The sequence below is a fragment of the Passer domesticus genome, chromosome 3 (assembly GCF_036417665.1).
Source record: "Passer domesticus isolate bPasDom1 chromosome 3, bPasDom1.hap1, whole genome shotgun sequence".
Taxonomy (NCBI): domain Eukaryota; kingdom Metazoa; phylum Chordata; class Aves; order Passeriformes; family Passeridae; genus Passer; species Passer domesticus.
The window spans coordinates 19,992,300-20,007,783 of NC_087476.1; the positions used below are offsets into that span (position 1 = coordinate 19,992,300).

Here is a 15,484-nt window from a genome sequence, read left to right on the forward strand (position 1 = left end):
AGAGAGGTTGTGCAACCTCCAGCCTCAGAAATTCACAAGATCAAGGCAGATAAAGCCCTGAGCAGCCTGGTCTAATCTCACAGCTCACCCTGCCTTGAGCAGCAGGCTGCACTACAAACCTTCCCCCTCGATATGATCCAAAGAAAGCTTAGAAAAGGTGTAAACATCTTCCAAGTTTTTTGCCGTTTAACCTGAGCATACATCAAAATAAAAAAATCCTTGCAGAATATGTGAAAACATAAATTTTGGGAAAGTTCTCTTTCCTGAGGGAAAAAAGGAAAAACAGTAAATCAATGAAAACATTTCAGATTTTACTCCAATGCTTGTCCTTGTAATGTGCTGTTCTAGGGGGTTTGTTTATTTGTTTCTTTGTCTGTATGGCTGGCTAGGTTTTTGCTTGTTATTGTTTGGCTTTTTTGGGGAGGTTAATTTGAATTCAACATCTGAAGAATATATTAATTGCTAGGTTTCCGAAGATGATGCCACGTTTAATTTCAAAGATCTCGTATTTCCTCCTCTGAAGGGAATTACAAGACAAAGAAACAAAGTACTATAATAATTTTTAATATATATGAGACCTGAACACTGGCAATTAAAATAGTTGTGTGGCAATCTTAAAATACCTAGATAGAAAGCTCTGTATGTGATTAGTTTTCATTCCACAGCATAAAAACAAAAAACAAATAGAGCAACTGCCCACTACATGTAGTCTTACCAGATTTCTAGTACAGAAACAGAGGCTACACAAGGATGTTGAAAAGGGAGCAGTTGTTCTTTATTGATAAATTACTTCATTGTTCAACAACACATGGTTGAAAAACAAGATTAACAAGAAAAATGCAGCACTACTACTTCTATTGTTATTCAGTCTGATTTTTAGATAACTAAAATAATAAAACCATAATGTGTAGCTACACAGTAAGGTGGCATACTAATTCAATTATAAAAATGGATGGTGATCATGCAAAACATTGCTGAGTATATTGCTTTTTAAAGAACTTTTGTCTTTGTAAGTATATAATCAATACTGCTTTAAAGCTTTTTGCAGTGGAGTAGACCTGGACCAGTTTGGATACTGCACATCTCACTTGTAGGTCAAGTGAAATTTAGGCTATCTGCAAAGCTGGAAATATCTTCACTGATAAGAAATGCTATGAAACTATGTCAAGATCCTGAAACCTACTGAACTACACAAGAGGCAAGAGATGTAATATCTTTTATTAGACCAACTGACAATCAGAAAATAGATTTAATGTACAGGGTCCTTTCTCCAGGTACAATACATATCTTCATTTCATTCATTCATTTCCTTTCCTTCATGTCTATACCAAAAACAAATTTAGAACCTGGGTTTAACCTCTGAGAACCTTGATATCAAAGGTCTTCAAGAGACAAGATGCTGTCTTGTGGCATATTGTTCCAAGAGTCAGTCTTCTGTCCCACTCAAGAGAGAAAGGGGATGCATCTGCCAATGCAAGTCCAATCATTTAAGGATATAAACTCCTAATTTTTCCTTAGACACGTAGATCTTATCACTTGCTCCCAAACAGTTTACATTTAGTAATTTTTTCCTGGTTTGGGGCACTGCATAGCTGATTTTCTTGTCTAAATCAAGCCCAGAACAACCATGGGATGCCTAAATGGAGTCATGGAATCACAAAGTGGCTGAGGTTGGAAGGGATGTGTGGAGGTCACCTGGTCCAAGCTCCCTGCTCAAGCAGGGCCACACCAAACCAGTTTTTGAGTGTAGCAGGCCCAGGGCCTGCAATGGCTCCTTGGCAGTCAGAAGCCTGAGCTAGGAAATGCCAAGGCATGATGACTGGACCCTAGCAGCCCCTCTCTTCTGCCTTTCAGACCCTGCTTATCTCTCTGTAAGTCTATAGGTCACTTTTCCTTGGACCTTATTATTGGACAATTTCTAAAACCCCTGTAAGGTATATAAACCCCTACTTCTGCCTGGTTTGGCAGAAGAGCTGTCACTGAGAACCTTTGTAGAGCAATAAAGATTTCTTCGGAACCTCACACAGCGCTTCTCCTCTCTCTACCGGGTGTTTGCTGTGGCACCAGCAAGCTAAAGAGCTGAAATCACAAAGAGCTGATAATCACTAAGAGCTGATATCACTTAAGCTTGGTTAGGTTGCCTGCGGCTGGGAGCTGCTTGGGAATTCGCTGTGCTGAGCCTCACTGAGCTCTCCTGGCCAAGGCAGCCCACTGGGCACAGCCCGGCTGGAAGCCACCTTCAATAGCTGAGGACCACATCCACACAGCTTTTGACTGCCTCCAAGGAGGAAGGACTCCACAGCCTCTTCAGGACACCTTTGCCTTCACAATAAAAGTAAGATTTGTATACTGCTGCATTATGATGCTCTTAATAAATTAGGAAGAATTTCCCAGAGCAGTTCATTGACAGCATTTTTAAAACATATCATTCAGACCAGAGAACAGCCAAGGAATGCATCTGAAGAGAAATGTGTAACTAAACAAAAGCAAATCAATACAAGTGTTTAGCCTCCACTGTGCAAAGAATAATAAAAAAATGAGAAACTATTTCTCCTTTTTAGTGCTAGCCATTCTAGTGGTTAAAGACCATGTTCTCAACAAAGCAACTTTTGGTTGTTCACAAAACCCCTAAAATCCTAATCATGTTTATCAATAGTAGTGAAAAGCAGAGAAAACAAGTTGAATATGCAAAGTACATTAAGAACTCAGATACGACTATGATTCTTTGTATCCTTCTCAAAACAGCAACAGAAAAGCAGGCTCTCATGTAATTTCTGATATTTTATTTTTCTTGACAGCAAAAGATCCTAATCTGATCCATTTACAATTTACTTCAATGCTTCACATATCATTTCGTCTTAACAAGGAAGTTAATTTGCAACAGCTGTATGTTGAGTAGTTTGGACAACTCAGAATTAATAGAAACTGCATTGTGAACATCTTGAAAAAAAAATCTAAGTATTTCCACTTTTTTTTTTAATTGAAGGACATTCTTTTTGAAGAAGTGTTGCATGCATCTTTGAGACAAAATTGCTGCTATACAAGATAAATAGGTGTTTTCTTAGCAATCAAAGCAGGTAATATCTCCAGTGGAAATGAAACAATGCTCTGACACTTGGAGAGGCATACATACACACACAAGAACACGAATACAGGCAATAACTCCTCTAACACAACAGCTCCCTTTTCAGCAAGTCCCCAGATGGCTCTGATAGAAAGCACAACAAACCAACCCATACATTTGGCTTTGCTAGGCATCCTGCAGTAACAGGAAAATACCAAATTAACAGAACAGGATGGAGCTTGATAAAGTGATTTTAGAAATATGGCAAAAACCACCAGATAAACAGGTTCTCTTCAGGAACAAAAGAATACAAACTACAAAACAAACCAAGAAGCAGTGGTGTCAATGTCCACCTTAACAAAAGCACCCCCAAATGTTATACAAGCTCTTCCCTGCCAGGTAATAGCACAGAGGTTTCCCATCTATAAGCAGTCCCTAAGGAGCCTCTTCAATGCAAATCTCAAAATAATCCATATATCTTCCATGGAAGCACATCCTTTTAAACCCAGGTCTCCTAAAGCAGTATGTGGAGGAACTGAGTTTTTGTTAGGGATCCCATAACTCTCTTCAAACACAGCCCCACACCCTTATGAACAGTGTGCCAAGCTCCGTGCTTCAGTCATACAACACTGACATACACAAAGAATTACACTGTACATTTTCACACTATAATACAGATATCTTCTACAGAGCTAATCTAATTTGAATTTATGTTGAAATTTCCTGTAAATCACATTGTCAAGCTCCCCATAACAACAGCTGAATAGCTTCAAAAATTTCATGTCCTACTTTTTTGACTTGCACTGGCACTACTTTAACTTAAAAATTTCATTACTTAAGATGACTGCAGTCATTCCCAGGAGACAAAAAATGAGATTCATGGACATTCTCCTGCTAGAACAACTTGGTGTTGCTTCCTTCCTGATTAAGTTCTTTTTGATTTAACTAATGACCTGTGATAAAGATATCACATAACAGAGCAGGAAACTACATTTCAGTAATCAGAAGACATATCAACAAAAGTTTATATGTTGTTAAAAAAAGTGCACAAGCCACATAACTGTTTTGTCGCAACCAGAAGTTTCAAATTTTTCTGTGTTTGCTTAATAAATAAATAATTCTTCGTTCTCTGCTGAAATCTCCAAAAGGCAGTGAGTACTACCACCTCTTATACACAGATGTAATTTTATAGAAAGTCCGGTGAGATCCAGAAAATCCAGTCATGAGGTGAGGGAACACAGCTGGGCACTGGCATGACCAGTAACATCTGGAACAGGGGGCCCTGGGCAGAGCCAGAATGGGTTTCCTGCCTCCCTGGGCAGGTGGGGAGGGGGCCATTTACTTTTTCCTTTCTTAAGGATATAGTTTTAGGATGCTGGGGTTGCAAGCTGCTAAGACAGAGTGGCCTGGAACATTTAAACACAACTAGCATACTCAGTCCTTCATTTGTGATAGTACATTTTTAACTATCAATCTTTCACCACCCATTCAGCACACCACCCTCTTTAAACAGAAATGTGTACCAAAAAATAACCCTAAATCCCAAAAGATCCCTAATGTCTATAAAATAACCATGTTCCATAATTGCTCACTGGAATCTCTTCATTTACCTCCCATTTTCTCCACGAAATGTCAGTGGAGCTCATACTGAGCTCCAAACCCATCCTTTTGGAGGGAAGGAGATTCATATTCCTTTTAGGCATCAGCCATCAGGCCTATCCTAATCACTGCTAAATCTTATTATATGTGGCACGTTTCATGTTTTGAAAGTTTTTTTTCCCTCAGCAATATAATGGCAAGTTGTCTTACAAAATTATCCCAGATATATAAAGCATTATAGGATGCAAAATTTATAAATGTGCCAAATATATTTTCATGTGTATTTTCTTTGACAAAAAATTATGTTCTTAAGTTGTAACATTACACATTAATATTCTTATTTCCTATAGAAATTTATAAGTATAAGCAGTTCTTAGGAATTTTGTGAATGATGCAAGAAAAGTCTCAGGTCTCAATTCACAAGGAATTTCTGTGCTGTCATACCTCAGTTTTAAGCATCTGACTGGGAATTAAATCCTTAAGCTTCGTACTTAGTCATTTTGGCTCTTTATTCAATGAGTCAAAAATTAGGCAAGTCTCAGCAATCCTCCTAATACCTAGACACTTACAAAGACAGTGGCATGTCTGAAGTTCTCCTCTCCCTTAGAGTGGTCTTATTCCTGTGTTAGGGATCCACAGCCTGGGCCTGTTCCTGTATTTGGATGCTTTTGGATGTGTCTTTTGTGTAATACAGCTGCTTCTTAACACACTGAGGAGCCTTCTCTGCAGCTTGAGGAAGAATAAGACACATCTCTCATCTCTTGCAAATGTGCTGCAGTCAATGAGCTGTGAGCTTTCATTATCCCCTGACAAAGTTCTCTTATCATGTAATTCACAGTAAAGACTGATTGGGCCAGGAGGAGACTAAGACTGAGGTTTGGTAGCCAGAGCTTGCAATTGCTTTCTGTGTTATCACTAGTTCTGAACAGCTTGTGGATTAAAGAGCCATTTGTCACTGAACATTGCTTTATTCAATACTAAAAAGCCTATACTGTATTAATGTCAACATCTTGATTGACTTCCAGTTTAATGTAAATTTCTCCTATTGCCCCAATAAATACCTTGCTGTGAGTAGGTTGATATTTTTCTCCTTCTGATATTTTAGAATTTTAGAGTGCCACTGGTACTCTGAGATCTTCATTAAGTCCTTTATATGACTTTGCAAAGTAATAATTTAAAAGATACAAGTCAAAACCTGAGCTGGAGCTCTGTGTCAAAAATCATACATTTTTATTTGTTCCTGAAATTTCATGCTATCCATTTGCTTGAAAACTCAAGTAATTGACTAGAGAAAATATTGTATAAAATGTGATCGTTACTTAAGATTTCACCACTGCTTTATATTTGAAGATTTAAATTTTTCAATAACTGGTTTTCCACCTACAAAACATGACCTGCCACTATCAGAGTAATTTTAAAAGCATATCTATTTCTGATAGTGTAAATATCATAAATACCTTTTTTCTTTAAATCTTCACAGAAATATGGTAGTGTCCCTTTTTTTCACTCCATGAGCATAGAGAATGAAAAGGGGGTTTCTTAATGATTTGTGCACTCATCTGTTTGTTACAGAGTCATTTGAGAAATTAAGATTAGTCAAGAGACTTTGGAAAGAATAATTAAATAAAAATCCAGAAAATCAGAAATTTAGCCCATAATTTTTCGGTATTGCCCTGTAATAAAAACACTTTAACAATCTATAAATTATCTTGAGCACCACATTTACTGAGTATCTTAATGATATTTGTCAAGATGGTATTTCAATATATTTCTCCGTATATAATAATATTCCCACATGGGGCTCATTTACAACTACTCAAAGCAAATATAAGTACACCATAATCACAGGCAATTCTAACACAGAAAATAGAATCAAAAGACAATGAGTCTAGATGATACTAGATGGGAAAGCAAGTATATTTTCTGCAGGTGTTCTCTTTTCCACAGAATGTGAAATTAATTGAAGGCATCATACTTGAGTCTCACTCAGCTTTGTGTCAAAAAGCCTAACAGTGTCACTACATCTCAATTCTCTCACTGCAACAAAACCACTGAAAGCTGAACTGCAAATAGATGCAATTACCCTGGTGAATGTGTCCAATTTTCTGTACCAGCTTTCATTCAAGATGAACAGAAGATTCAGTCAGTCTCAACAAGCTACAAAGGAGGTCTGCAATGTGACAGAAAACAACAGAAATACATTCAGAAGCAGACAATGATTTCTGTGGAGGGAGAAGTGTAAAAGCTTGTACACAACTAAAGAGCGTAAAGGTTACCAAAGACTTTTCAGAATATATTAGAAGAAACTTCAGTATGAACAAAAAAAGTAGAAGCCATATCCCAGTGGAACATAATACGTGTTTCTTTCAGTTCTTAATGAATATTAATGGCATATAGGAATACGAGTCTTTGACATTAGAGTATTTTCAGTGTTGAAAGTAAAATTATTTATTCACTTAAGAGCTGATTCTGGACCCACTGAACTTACTGTTAAAATTACTTTGGTCTCCATGGGTATGCCTTGCAAGTAATCAACAAAAATTTTGGTCCTCAAACCACACTTATGGATAAATCATGAAATACCAGTTCCAAGAATCTTTGAATTTCCATTTAAAGCAGTCACCACTCTCCATCCCCAAGATTATGACCAGCTAATGCACAGTTTTTAATGCATTTCCTTCTCCATCAGCTCTCCATCCCTCATTTCCTGGGAGACAGTACACCAAAGAACTGAGGCATGCAACAGACACCTTCACTGAGTAGCACTGAGTTGTGGTTTGATGCTGACCAGATGCCAGGCACCCACAAAAGCGTCTCACTCACTCACCTCCACAACTAGATAGAGGGAAGAAAATATAAAAAAAGGATTTATGATTTTAGATAAGGACTGAGAGAAAACACTTACCAATTACCATCAAGAGCAAAAGAGCCTCAACTTAGCCATTTTAAGTGAATTCATTACTAAGAAAATCAAAGCAGGGCACTGAGAAGTAAAATAAGCCCTTAAAAACACCTTTCCTCTTGCTACCTCCTCCCTCCTTCCCAGCAACAGCACTGGAAGTCAGGGAGTAGAGGTTTTGGTTAGTTTATCATTTATCACACATACTTTCTCTCACAGCACAGGGAGAGAGCATTCCCCTTCTACACCACAGGGTCCCTCCCACGAGAGACAGCTCTCTGCAAACTTCTCTGATGTGGCACCATGTCATGAGCAGCAGTCCTCCAAAAATTGCTGCAATGTCAGTCCCTCCCATGGGCACACAGCCCTCCCAAAACTGCTGCAGTGGGTCACTCTTCCACAGGGTCAGTCCTCCAAGTCCAGGCTGCTCCAGCCTGGAACCAAGGGCCCTCTCCCTCTACTGGGTCTTCCACTGGATCACAGCCTCCTCCAGGCATCCTCTCCAGCATGGGCACCTCCCCCATGGGCTGAGGGTGGATCTCTGCATTCCCTATGGATCCCCTTGGGCGGCAGGGGCACAGCTGCTTCACCACGGTCTCACCACGGCCTGCAGAGGAATCTTGGCTCTGGAGTTTGGACCATCTCCTCCCTCTCCTGCTGCATTGACCTTGGTGTCTCCAGAGCTGTTCTGCTCACGTGTTCTCAGTCCTACTCTGTCAGGAATTAAAACTGCACCACCAACTTTGTTCTGATTTTCTTCTTAACTATGTCATCACAGAGGCATTACCAACCTCTCCAACTGGCCCAGCTTTGGCCAGCAGCATGTCCATCCTCAGAGCCATCTGAGGGATTGTCTCTGCCAGACATGGTGGAAGCTTCTCACAGAAGCCACCTCTGTGGCCCTGCCATTGCCATGAGGCAGGCCATGTAAAACCAACACAGGCTGCAATTACTGAAATGGGTAGAGATCCCCTGCTCTGGATGGAAATGGGAATATGGTCAGAAGATGTGTACAGGTATGGAGGTTATTATCACATGGAACACACCAGCAAATAGGAAGCACAGAATCAAAATACCCACAGACAACCCCATCTCCCTTTAGACAGCAAAAGGTTTTAATTTATTCCTGTGAAGCAATGAGATACTAGAAGGCTTAAATTACTCAAATAATCCATAGGAATTAAGACCTCAACCAGAAGAAATCAACAAAAAGTAAATAAATTTTATTCTCTCTATGATGTTTCCATGAAATACTGGTGACTTTTAAAAAAATTGGTTTTTTCCCCTTCTTTTTCCTTTGTATAAGCCTTGAATTGACCTTTCTTGTGACCTTTCATGCTACAAGTTTCTGGCCCAGAAGTCGTAAGTCTTGCCTCTGTGCTCACTTTCGATGATTGTTCTTCATACATGTTAATTGGGGTTCTTTGATAATAATAAGAGTGATAATAATGATAAAAAACCCCTTACACTGACTATATTATTTTCACAGATAAGTGATTTCTGGGAAGGAAAATATATCTGTCTCCTGTAGACATTCCTATATAGGAATTCCTGTATTCCTATGTATTTCTACATTCCTGTATTCCTATGTAGGTTGGTTTTACCCAATCTACAGAGTAAAGCATATTTGCATATTCATGAAAAAATCCATTAGCATTAGCAGAAAATACATTAATGATACTAAACAACAGAAAATGCCATTATTAAAATAGAAAGTGTATTACAGAAGCATCTCACATGACATCTATATGCTCAATACTATATTATTCACCAGTCTATGTGATTGAACTCACAGGTCTTAATCTGTAAAATTTAAATGGCTCTTCAAATCATCACAAAGAGAAACATTTTGGAATATTACATGTTTTTGCCCACAGTCAATCAACCACCTGAAACTCTTTACAGCAGCTATCCCTTCCTGAATTACATCAAGACAACACTACAAATCAAACCACAAATGATAAGGAACTGCAAATGGAAGCATTAAATAAATGGAACATCTACCCATCTCCACTATAGAATCAGCATAGGAACGAAACAGAAGAACATGATAAAATGCATACAATTTAGAAGACACCTTTCATACTATTGTTCCTAAAGTAACAGCTTCTTCACTGAGAAAATTTTGACAACAATATTTACTACCATATTTTTCTCAAAAGCTAGTATTTCTAAATCTAACATAGAGAATATATCTAATGGACCAATGGGACTAGAAAGATGAAAAGAAAGCCCTAGATATTTGTAAACTGTGTGTATGGGTGGTTCCAATCACACATTCTATCAATTTAAATTCCCAGATTAGATAAAACCTGAGGAAGTATATATAAATTCTGTGTATCACACAAAAGCACACTCTATGACTTGCTTTGTAATACCTGGTTGGCTGTGATAAAGGAGTTCAGTGTCAGCAAGTGCAAATCACATCTCTTTAATAGCATGTTATAAAATGCATGTTGCAAGCAGCCTCTCCCCTCACAGGCTACAGATACCATCCTAGTGCTATCTGTCTATTTGTGCAGTTTTGCTAGCGCTGGCAGTAAACCAAAAATTCCTCTTCTGAAAAAAAAAAATCCAAAACCAACCTTAATTGAGGCTCCTTCTGTGAGAATAAAAGCTGATTAACCCTTTGGTGCCCAGGAGTCAGCAGTTCAGTGACGCTAAGCATTAATGCAGGCTGTTTATTTTTATATTCTTTACTGATTTCATTGAACTGTCATAGACCTGTCTTTCAAGTCACTCAATAGTTTTGAGCTTTCTTCATACTTCTGATCCTTTGAAACATAAAAATGAAGACGCCCAGCTGACCTTTTGTTTAGAAGAAACACAAAAAAAAAGAGACAGTAAGGAGAGATTTGACAGCAGATATGGACACAGATCCTCTTGGGTATAGGCAACTGTGCTTTCATAAAGGTAAGAAGTAACTGTGCCCAATATTTAATGCAATGTAACTCTGCATATCATACAATTACAGCAGTCTTGTTAATTTAGGCTCCTCTCTGTTCATATCATGCATTATTAGCTAAGTTCCTATATGCTGTTGGGCAAGAACCTTTGCAAATAAGTGTTCTGTTCCTTCCTTTGTGAGACCTGAAATTATTCACACCTCCTCCTGGTAAACAAGGAGAGTAAATTGAACCAAGAACTCCAGGAGAAAGTGATTTCCAGCACCACCTTGATTTTGCCTGCTTATCAGCTTCAATGTCCTCAAACTAGATTCAATATTCAACTTCATTCACAAATGACAACAGAGGACTTTTTTTTTTTTAATGCAGGTGAGGAAGACAGGCAAGAGAATGCAGTTACACTTATCATCCATTTGCTTCACAGGAAAGGGAAGACATGGGAAATAGGGAACATTCCCCATCTAAGACCCTACTAAACTGTCCTCAGATTCAATGAGGAACCTTTAATCCCATTTGTAAAATGGTCAGCAAGGTAGCAGAGGGAGCTTGTTCCTCCTGTCTGTTCCCTGTAAGACTGAGATGTAGTTCTGCTCTTGCTAGCAAAAGAATGTGTCCCTGGATTGCCATAATTCATTTACAACTCTGATATCATAGTATCAACTGCAGCAACTTCTAATACTTGCACCTAATACAGCTAATAAAACTATCCTCTCCTTTTTTGGAACAGGGAAAAGTTCATCACGGCCTTTGCAAAGAACTAAGAAAGGGTGCTTTAGAAGTCAATTAAATTTAATCAACATTGGAATTTTAATAAATAGCTGGGGATTCAGTTTGATGTTCTTTGTCTGATTCTGTTTTTCAATATCTTTTGGAAGCTAATTGTAGCAGAAAAAGATTATATTCTTTCTTGCCTTTTATGAAATTAATCCATTTTAATCTAGGTGTTGAGAATGAGATTAGCTCAAGGCTTGCATAAACAAAATATTTCTTCAAATACCAATGAAAAATAAAGGCAAAGAAAAACATGCACTTTCCTGAAGGACTGAACATAAACCAACTACAGCTGTAATAAGTCAGTAACTGTGTAACCCTTGCCAGCAGGGAAGCTCTGAATACTCCTACCTTCATCTTCTCTGCCTATATGCCCTTGAGCAGCTGATCCTACAGGGTATAGGATCAGGAAAACAGAGAACAACCTGCAAACGAAAAAATAATATCTCACTTAGTAGTCCAGGCTTGAGAGGGGCCTCCAGCCTGTAAGATTTGAATGAAATAAGAAGGCAATTAGTGTGATATCTATTTTAAAAGTACTAATTCCAGAAGACCTGATTGCTCTCTAAAAATACACCTAGGAATATATATCATGAATGGAGAATAGCTGTTTAAAATAAAGAACAAGACTTCAGAATATATGGGTATGAATTAGCAGTGTATAATATTAGGATGGAAATAATAAGAAAAATTAAACAGCAGTATAGGAGGGTGACAAGACAAAACAAGACAAGACAGTCAAGTCCAAGTTCAAATCAACTTTAATCTCAAAAAGGTGACATTTATTAAAAATATTAGAATCTGCAGTTAGTAACTGTAGCAGGAGGTTTACAATCTAGAAGGCTTCTGTTGGCTTTGTTTTCCACAAACACTGACATTACAGTAATCTCTTCAAGCAAAACCATACAATGTAGCTACACTATATTTAATCTTTATATATATATATAGGCAGTAAACACAATTATAAAAACAATTCTGCTCCTAATTTCTTTCAATCAAATAAATGTTCAAGTTATTTTTTCATTATTCATTTGCTCTTTCTTAAATGCAAGGAAAAAAAATTTAACACTAACTTTAGAAGAGAATATGGACTATTGCCATCCTGAAAGGTTTCTTTTTTTCCAAGATGGATTTTAATACTACTAATAATGCCATGCTACTTGAATAAAAATTTCAAAAATAACCAGAGTCTAATTCTGAAATAAGAGAAATGTGTGTAACATGAAAACTTTAGAGAACTCCTAAAATCTCAAAACTTTCCAATTAAATATATTTTTTTCTAAAGTCCACACAGCTGCCCAATGCCATATGAAGGCATTGTGTGACACTTGATCTCTGGGCAGGAGATAAATTAGGATGTCTTTTCTCTATCATTCACACAATGCCGGCAAAAACATTAATGATGGGAACTTTAAGTCCACACTTCTTTCACTGAACTCTAACTGCTGAATTCATATAAAGCTTCTCCACAGACTTAGACTTGGCCATTTTACTCTAAGAATTGCGCAAACAATGCAATCCTTGTTTCAGGAATGGAGAGGCTACATTTGCAGTTCACAGTCCTTCTAGTCACCACCTTCTATCCAAGTTCTACCAAATAATATTTGAGCCTATTCTGTAAACATTTTTAGGGGTTTTTGATGAGTAAAAAGTTTCATTAAGAGGTTAAAACTGCTTTTACAGAAACAATGAGAGGTTCAAAAGGCAAAGAACATAAAATGAAACAAAGGAGGTGCTCTCAAACTTTAACACTTTGCTGCTGGGTGGATTACCAAGGGATTTTGTGGAGTCATTCATAGAGATATTCAAAAACTGTCTAGACACAGTCCTGGGCCACCAGGTCTGGGCGACCCTGCTTGAGCAGAGGAATTGGATGAGTTGACCTCCTGAGACCCCTTCCAATCTCCACCACCACTTACATACACCTTTTTTTGCTCTTTAAAAATTCTATTATATGAAATTTTGTGAAAGCAAGAGGGAAGAAAGAAACAAAAAATAAAATACTATTATTCCTGATAGAAAAACAAATATTATAGCTAAGAACAACTGTCCAAACCAATTTTTCAGTACTTTCTGTATCTATGACTGTTGAGCTCTTTTTTTCCTCAGGGGCTCCTGCTTCAGATATAGGCTAAAAATTGATTATTTAAGGAATTCTGATTAGACAGCAATGAATGCTCTTCTAGGCACCCCAACTTCATTAGACATAGACACTGGAGACTGAAAATATCAAATATCAATAAGTTAGTTTCCACGGACCAGCATATTTGATTTATTATACAATTTTCAGGCATTACCCATCTGGTTTTTGTCTTCAGTTATTTAATATGAACAGTTAATTTCTTATCAAACTTCCACTTGTGGCAAGTTTCTTCACTGCTCTTTGTGAAATAACTGGCAAAACCTTTTTAGACTTGAAAGATAAAAATCGGACAACACAAACAGTTTCATTAGCTGATTTACCATTTTGGGTTTACAGATATGAGAAGTCCCAAATGAACTAAACAGAAAACATCAATGTATGTTAACCACATTATCAGTTTAACGTGCAACTAATATTTTGAACTACTTCTTTAAACAAAAACCACACGAGATAAAAATACTATATTTTAAAAATAGCACAAAGTGAATGCAATTATTCATTGTAGAAATTATGTAGTAAGTTTTTAGAAAAACTATTTTTAAGAAAACTTATCTAGAGATGCCTAGAGATTTCTTATTTTTAAAGGAATTAGACTAACAGCAATGTATAACATTTTTTGCACTCTTTTGTGCTGTTCTATATACTATTCTCAGTGCTCATCAAAACAATTATAATGAACTGAAACAATTCAACTTCAGTTTATCTTCAAATACCTACAGCCTGGAAAAACTGTAAACGTATATCTTTCTAAACCCTCAGGAATACAGTAATAATGTAAGCCCCTTATCCTAACCCTCTTATTTTTAAAAAATTAGTTTTCCCCCTCACAGTACTTTCACAGCCCTTCTCTTTTCATTTTAACATTCTGCTATTGCAGAAATGGTTTCTCTACACTAGTGAACAGATTTTGTCTTTAAAGCAATACAGCAATACAGCATTAGCAACATTTTATTCAAAGTGATAGATATCAAAATACCTTCTTCAGCATTTTCAAGAGGATTTTAAAAGCTGATGGTCTCATTAATTGAAATTATACTATACTATATCTTGCAACAAGTGTGCCTCTCCAGTCACATAAATACTGGATTAGTTTACTGTTCTCTAATATTAATATTGACAGGAAGTAACTAGCTGTAGTATAGCACCTTCAAAATTTAAAGTCTATTCTCTCATCACTGCCAAATGCAAAAAGAATCGATCACACTTTGACATAGTTACAAGTTAGGTTTTGCCACACATTTTATAAATGAAAGATGAAAGGCATTCTGCTTCCTGTGCCTTGATAACTTCAGTTTGGGGCTGTATTAAGTTAGTTTGTTGTGCAGGTCTGATGGTGTTTAAAAGATGAAGCCAATGAGATAAGCCTGGGAGCTTATTTTCTCCACATTTATAACTTTAACTGCTGCTTTACTTGAAAGTATTAGAGCAGACAGTTCATTACCACTTGAAAAGGGCTACTACATTGTATGTGAGGAGGTCATCTGAAACTCATGACTTTTAAAGGTCATACACAAAATGAATTTTGCTTTGCTGAAAGACTCTGTCCTTGGCACAGTAAAAGTCTTATTTTAACAGCAGCTGTAAATATTATGTAAGTAGAAATAAGAGGGCTAAGCTACCTTTACCTTCTTTCATTCTGCCATGAATTTGCTTTTGATCAAATTGTGATACTCATTGATGGTGAAGTTAAAAGTTGCTTTGCTCTGGATCATCTCATTTCAGTGATGAACTGATAGTTTCTATGATTTTGTTTGATTTTTACAGTTTGTTTTAATAAATCTCCTGTTACATATATTTCTGTGATAATGAAGAAGAATAATTTCCATAGTTTGTAACACTGAGGAGCTTAAAGCCTGCAACATCTGTGAATGCTACAGATTCAGAAATTGATAGATAGGCTCCAAAATAGCGCAATAAGAAACATTTTCTTAGTGTGCAACTTCAGCACCTTCCCCGATTATTTTCTCCCTAAGGCTATGTGAAATTTATGGAATGTCAGATCCCACCTGCCACACAAGCAAATACATACACTATCTACTTCTCTACTCCCTTATGGTCACATACATACAAACATTTTTGTTTTAGTGGATTCTAGGACTTGA

General features: G+C 37.1%; 1 long non-coding RNA gene across 1 annotated transcript; it reads right to left on the reverse strand.

Moving 5' to 3' along the window:
• Positions 1-2,598: 2,598 nt before the first annotated feature.
• Positions 2,599-8,274, reverse strand: LOC135297943 (uncharacterized). The gene is made up of 3 exons (XR_010359884.1): positions 8,164-8,274; positions 6,747-6,833; positions 2,599-5,392 (listed from the first exon to the last, which is right to left on the reverse strand). It is a non-coding gene; the product is annotated as an uncharacterized LOC135297943 (long non-coding RNA).
• Between the last annotated feature and the right edge of the window lie 7,210 nt (positions 8,275-15,484).